Below are 7,345 nucleotides of genomic sequence, written 5' to 3'. Positions count from 1 at the left end.
GTGATGAATACATTCAGCAGATCAAAGTCATGTTCTCTTATTGCAGAGGACGTAAACTTCCCGAGTCAGCACCTCTCAAATCAAAACTGGAGACAGGAAAGACGTGCCAGTTTAATATTCGCTTTGGAAGAGAGACTGGGGATAATTACCTATTTGGCTATGCATTAGTGAAGCTGGCCTCACATTTACAATTGAGTTGCCAAAAATGAATACTCACAGTAGTGTATGCAGTAATATAGCTTGTTTGTAATGTGACTGTTATGATCTGCAAAATTTAGATGAAGGGCAAGAAATGATAAATCAATAAAAGCAGGGTCAATATGCCGAAATTGGAAATGGAGAAAAGTGACTACATTAAAGGGTTGGATACATGCAGTAGGTATCATCAGAAATGTGAAACTCATATTGGATGTGATCTGTACACAATGAAGAAAAGTAAGTTTTCAACTTGACTGATTCGCCCTGTGTGGATGCAATCATGTTTACAAATTACCTCGTCTTGTTTCAGCCTAGAGGAGTAAATGTTCCAAAAAATGACATCTATTTTATTGCTATTTTAATTAAAATATGTATATGGATGCCCCCATGGCAACAGGTATTAGCTAGCTTACTTTAGATGCAATATACCATGTCCACCATCCCCAGTGGTCTGGTGAAAAGCCATTAAAAACCTAGTTTGTGGCTAAAAAACTTAAAACAGTTTAATGCAATTCTTTAGGTGCTAGTGGACTGCTCCCCCCTTTTTTTAAATCTATGTCTGTCACTGATGAGTTTGTATTTTCTTTCTTGTCATCAGACAGCCCTTAACAAAGAGGAAGCTCTTCAAAGTCACCAAAGACTTATTTGATACATTTTTTTTACCAAAACATTTTACCCGTCAATTGTCTTAGTGACCAATCACATAATAAACACAAACAAGCCAGAACTGAGTATTAAATACTCAAGACAAGCAACTTGCCCTCACCAAAGTCAATGACTAAATTTGCTCCGTACTAAACCTTCAGAGCATCTGAATACTTTTTCAACCTCATACATATTTCCTAAGTGCCACCTTTTTATTCTGTTTTTTTTTCTTATTATTCTTTATTATGTCCTCTCTTTCTTGGTGTCTAGAAAACATGTGAAATTTGAAATGGTTTGTTTGTTTGGTTGCAACACGTTCAAACAGTTGAAATCACCATCTGTGTGCTGACTGACATTTAGAAATGGTCATAAAGATCTTAAAACACGATCTCTTTCCAAAACCCAGTCAGTTTAAGGTGTTTTGTTGTTTTAGGTGATTCAATATGCAAAGTAGCTTTAACTGAATAACTATTTAACTGCTCACAGTTTAAATTAAACAACAGCAACATAAATACCACAATGTACCTTCAATATAAACATTTAGGATATATTGCATATTCTCATTTTAATGGTTGACCAATACATATATTAATATATATATAAATCACATGTAAGGACTTAACCTTTTGTTAATTTCATTGCAGAGTCTACATATAAGCTACTATAACAATCCATATTAATACAAATAACAGAAGAAAATAAATTGAATTTGAAATTGTTTATTTATTCACAATATTATTATTATCATCATTATTATAATTATTATTATTATTATCATCATTATTGTAATTATTATTATTAATATTCTTTCATTTATTTAAATAGTAAACTGAAAAGTTATTTACTTTCAGTTTACCATCTTCCCCAGAGAGCAAGCCAAATCTACAGGACAGGAGTTTTTTGGCAACTGTGGCAAGGAAAAACTCCCTCCTGGAGGGAGAAACCTTGGGAGGAACCAGGCTCTCTGGGGGGACCCATCCTCCTGTGGGCTGGTGGACCTGCTGCCGCCGTTTTGCTTCTGAGTCCCTGTCCCTGAGTCAAGTTCACGACAATCATGGTCTTGAGACCACAACGAGTGGATAAGTGACAAGATCATATCGTCCAACCCCAGATCATGGTCTTGAGACCACAACCAGTGGAAAAATGACGAAACCAGGAACAGCGGATAAACGACGAAAACCATGTTGTCCAATCCCAAGCCATGGTCTCGAGACCAGGACCAGCGGATAAACGCAAGACTAGGAGCAGCAGATAAAAGACCACAATGACAAGACCACAATCAATGAATAAACGAGGAGACCATGACCTGGGATTGGACGACAAGACCCCTACCAACGAATAAACGAGGAGACCATGACTGTTACAGCTCCACCCACACCCTCCTCCTCTGCTCCTTCACACCCCTCTGTTCCGGCCTTAGCCACTCCCAGCACCTCAGCTCGCTCCCAGCGGGCACTCCTCAGACACAGCTGCAACAGGTTGAGTTGACGAGGTGAATGAGCCGGATCACTGCACACCTGCTGCCACTCTCCAATCAACCCCTCTGCCTACAAGACTCCAGCTCTCCTGCCAGTCATCGCCAGATCTTAACTGATTGTTACCTGGCAAGTACCTAGAAGAGACGCAGACTCCCTGCGAAGTGTTTGTTGCTGTTGCCTTTTTGCCTTTTGGCTTTTTGACCCTTTTTGCCTCCTTGCCTTGCTCCAACTCATATTCAACCTCTCTTCCCACAGATCTCCCCTCTCCAGCAGTGATCCGGCTTGCCTGCCCGTCAACCAGCCCAGTCACCTCACCTGCTCTTCACCTCCAGCTCACCTCCGGTTCCCCTCCAGCTCACCTCCAGCTCCCATCCAGCTCACCCAGCCTTTTCCCCCCACATCACCCTGCTAATAAAACCCTGAACTCTACTAAATCCTGCCTCCGGTGTTGTGCGCTCGAGCCTCTCCCCGCTACCCTTAACAGAAGATCTGGCCATGGACCCAGGCTCGGCAGACACAGGAGAGCGGACCCAAACCCCGCTCCCTGAACCCGCACAGCAGGCTCTCCAGGCCCAAGGGAGAGTTATTTCGGACCACAGCCGTCTCCTCAGGGAGGCTTCGGTTTCCGTCCAGTCCCTGGGTGACCGGCTCCTGGCCCAGGAGGCTCTCCAGCAGGGGCGCTCTTCCCAGGTCCAGAACCTCACATCGATGGTCCAGGCCCTGTCGGAGCAGGTGGCTGCACTTATGGCTGCCATCACCCCCCTGGCTGCCCCTGCCGCAGGTCCACCCCCGTTGGCTGCTCCGCCCCCGGCCCTGCCTTCCGTCCAGCCCCTTGAGCCCAACTTGGCCAGTCCCCGCCCCTTCGACGGGACCTTTTCCCAGTTCCGTGGCTTCGTCATGCAGTGTGAGTTGATATTTTCCCATCAACCCAGCCAGTTCCTCACAACAGCAGCCCGTGTGGCCTTCATCACAAACCTCACCACCAGCGAGGCCCTGAATTGGGCCCAGGCCATCCTCAGCTCTCGCCCGGCTTTGTTTGATGACTACACCACCTTCCTCGATGAGTTCAGGAGGGTCTTCGACCACCCCACTGCCGGGCAGGATGTTGGGGCACGGCTGATATCCCTTCGCCAGGGGAACCGGACAGCAGCCGCCTTCTCGACGGAGTTTCGCACTCTTGCCGCTGGGAGTGGTTGGAACGACACTGGGCTAAGGAGCGCTTTTCGTCAGGGGCTGAGTGAGACCATCAAGGATGAACTCATCAGAGACAAGCCCTCCACTCTGGACGAACTGGTGGCCTTGGCTATTGATGTGGACGAGCGCATCAGGGAGCGCCAGCGTGAGAGGCGGCCCCCGACCAGCTCATCACGGCCCTGGAACACCATCCTCCGGGCCTCCCCACCAAGAGCCAACCCCCCTGTTCAAGAACCAGCCACCACCATCCCCTCAGGTGAGGAGCCCATGCAGTTGGGTCGGACTCGCCTCACCGCAGCAGAGAGGAACCGGAGGATTGTCCGGGGCTTGTGCCTCTACTGTGGTGACGGCAGGCACCTCCGCGACTCCTGCCCCTCCCTGCCAAAAGAGTAGGCTCACCCGAAGGGGGATTGCGGGTGAGCCGAATTACTCACTCCCCACCACCTATCAGCCCAGCCAGGTTCCCTGTCACCCTCTCCTGGCAGGGTCAGACTATTTCAGTCGGGGCCATCATAGACTCAGGGGCAGACGGGAACTTCCTGGACGCCCAGTTTGCCTGCTCGGCTGCCCTCCCCCTCGTCGCCCTGGAGTCCCCACTTGCAGTCTCTGCCCTTGATGGACACAGTCTGGGGCCCCTCACCCACCGCACAAGACCCCTCTCCATGACCATCTCCGGGAACCATGTGGAGACGATCGACTTCTATGTCCTTAATTCTCCCCAAGCCCCCCTCATTCTGGGCCGACCATGGCTTGAGCTCCACATTCCCCATGTCAGCTACGGTGAGGGGCGCATCCTCAGCTGGAGTACGGCCTGCTATGCGCGGTGTCTCCGTGCTGCCCATACCCCGTTGTCACCACCACAGCCCCCTCCAGCTCCCCCGGACCTCTCCTCCGTGCCAGAAGTCTACCACGACTTGGGAGAGGCCTTCAGTAAAGAGCGTGCACACACCCTGCCCCCGCACCGGCCCTATGACTGTGCCATTGAGCTCCGCCCTGGCAGCAAACACCCGGTCAGCCGCCTGTACAACCTTGCCCCTCCAGAGAAGGCCGCCATGGATGAGTACATCTCCGAGAGCCTGGCCGAGGGGCTTATCCGACCTTCTCACTCCCCGGTGGCAGCGGGATTTTCCTTTGTGAAGAAGAAGGATGGGTCCCTCAGGCCATGCATTGACTACCGTGAGCTCAACGCCATCACCATCCGGAACACCTACCCTCTCCCCCTCATGAGCTCCAACTTCGAGCCCCTCCTCGGGGCCACGGTGTTCACCAAGTTGGACCTACGGACCGTGAGGGGGACGAGTGGAAGACGGCTTTCAAGACCCCCCGTGGCCACTATGAATACCGAGTGATGCCCTTCGGCCTAACCAACGCCCCCTCGGTTTTCCAGGCCCTGATGAACGACGTGCTGAGGGATATGTTGGACATCTTTGTGGTCCTGTATCTGGATGACATCCTGGTGTTCTCCAGAAACTCCGAAGAACACGTCCAGCATGTCCGCCTCGTCATCCACCGTCTCTTGGAGAACCGACTGTTTATTAAGGCTGAGAAATGCATCTTCCACGCTCCCTCCGTGGAATTTCTGGGACTCATTGTGGAGGGGGGACGGACCCGGCCTGACCCTAAGAAGATCCGGGCAGTCGTCGACTGGGAACAGCCTACCTCCCGCAAGCAGCTGCAGTCCTTCCTCAGCTTCGCCAACTTTTATCGCCGGTTCGTTCGGGACTACAGTCGGGTGGCTGCCCCCCTCACTGCCCTCACCTCCTCTCTGTGACCGTTTGCCTGGACACCAGGGGCCATTACCGCCTTCGCTGACCTGAAGAGGCGCTTCACCTCTGCACCGATCCTGGTCAACCCGGACCCCGCGAGGCCCTTCATAGTGAGAGGTGGACGCCTCAGACACGGGCGTGGGCGGTGTCCCCTCTCAGCGGTCTGCTGACCAGAAGATGCGCCCCTGTGCCTTCTTTTCCCGTCGCTACTCCCCCGCAGAGACCAACTACGACATTGGGAACCGGGAGCTACTGGCTGTTGTGGAGGCGTTCCAGGAGTGGCGGCACTGGCTGGAGGGCGCAGAGCACCCCATCACCGTTCTATCAGACCACAAAAATCTGACGTACATCAGGTCGGCCAGGAGGTTGACCTCCCGCCAGGTACGATGGGCCCTGTTCCTCGGGCGGTTCGACTTCACCATCACGTTCCGCCCGGGGTCCCTGAACAATAAGGCTGACTCTCTGTCTCGGTGTCATGCGGCGGGGGAGGAGCCTACCACTCCAGATACCATCCTCCCTTCCTCCCGGGTCATCGGAGTGGTTAATATGGACATCGAGGCAGCGGTCATAAAGGCTCAGCACACCCAGCCCGACCCTGGCACTGGTCCACCTGGTCGTCTCTTCGTCCCGGAGGCCGTCAGAGCCACGGTAATCCAGTGGGGTCATGCCAGCCGATTTGCCTGCCACCCGGGGGCCCGACGTACCCTGTCCTTCCTGCGCCGGCAGTTCTGGTGGCCTACTATGCCAGAGGATGTCCGGGGGTACGTCTCAGCCTGCCCCACTTGTGCCCGCAGCAAGGCATCCCATCAGCCCCCGTCTGGTCTGCTGCGGCCCCTCCCCGTGCCCAGTCGTCCATGGTCCCACATCGCGGTCGACCTTGTGACTGGTCTCCCCCTGTCCCAGGGTGACTCAGTCATCCTCACCATTGTGGACCGGTTTTCAAAGTCTGTGCGGTTGGTGGCCCTGGCGAAGCTGCCAACCGCAGCGGAGACTGCAGAGCTGCTGACTGCCCATGTCTTCAGGCTGTACGGGCTCCCCCAGGATGTGGTGTCCGACCGTGGTCCCCAGTTCACCTCGAAGGTGTGGCAGGCCTTCTGTGGGGGTATTGGGGCCACGGCAAGCCTCTCATCCGGTTACCACCCCCAGACCAACAGGCAGGCCGAGAGGACCAATCAGAGTCTGGAGTCAGCACTCCGCTGCATGGCTTCCCTCCATCCATCCTCCTGGAGCAGGGACCTGCCCTGGGTTGAGTACTCCCTGAATGCCATGGTCAGCGACTCCACCGGCCGGTCACCTTTTGAGTGCTCCCTGGGGTACCAGCCCCCCCTGCTCCCACTCCAGGAGGCTGATGCTTCGGTCCCGTCTGTCCAGGCTCACATCCGTCGGTGTCGGCGGGTTTGGGCTTCTGTGCGTTCGGCTCTGCTCCGTGCTACGTCACGGGCCGCTCGGGGTGCCAACCGGCGCCGCTCCCCTGCACCTGAGTACCAGGCCGGCCAGCGGGTTTGGCTGTCCACTGCTGACCTCCCCCTCCACGTCCCCTCCTGGAAGCTGGCGCCCAGGTACATCGGCCCCTATGTCATCGACCGGGTGATCAAACCTGCGGCTGTCCGGCTGGTCCTCCCCCACTCCCTTCGGCGTGTCCACCCGGTGTTCCACGTCTCCCGGGTCAAGCCCGTCGTCACAAACGCTCTTGTGCCGCCGGCTCCTGCTCAGCCCCCTCCTCAGCTGGTGGATGGTCACCCTCAGTGGGCGGTTCGGCGGCTCCTTCGGGCCCGGCGGGTTCTAGTACCTGGTTGACTGGGAGGGGTATGGGCCTGAGGAACGGAGCTGGGTTCCCAGGTCGCAGATCATGTCCCCTGCCCTCCTCCGGGCATCAGGGCCCACCCTGATGCCCCGGATGGCCGCACCTTTTTGCCTTTTGGCTTTTTGACCCTTTTTGCCTCCTTGCCTTGCTCCAACTCATATTCAACCTCTCTTCCCACAGATCTCCCCTCTCCAGCAGTGATCCGGCTTGCCTGCCCGTCAACCAGCCCAGTCACCTCACCTGCTCTTCACCTCCAGCTC

Source organism: Centropristis striata, chromosome 20 (genome assembly GCF_030273125.1).
Source record: "Centropristis striata isolate RG_2023a ecotype Rhode Island chromosome 20, C.striata_1.0, whole genome shotgun sequence".
Classification (NCBI taxonomy): domain Eukaryota; kingdom Metazoa; phylum Chordata; class Actinopteri; order Perciformes; family Serranidae; genus Centropristis; species Centropristis striata.
This window is presented reverse-complemented; position numbering follows the sequence as displayed.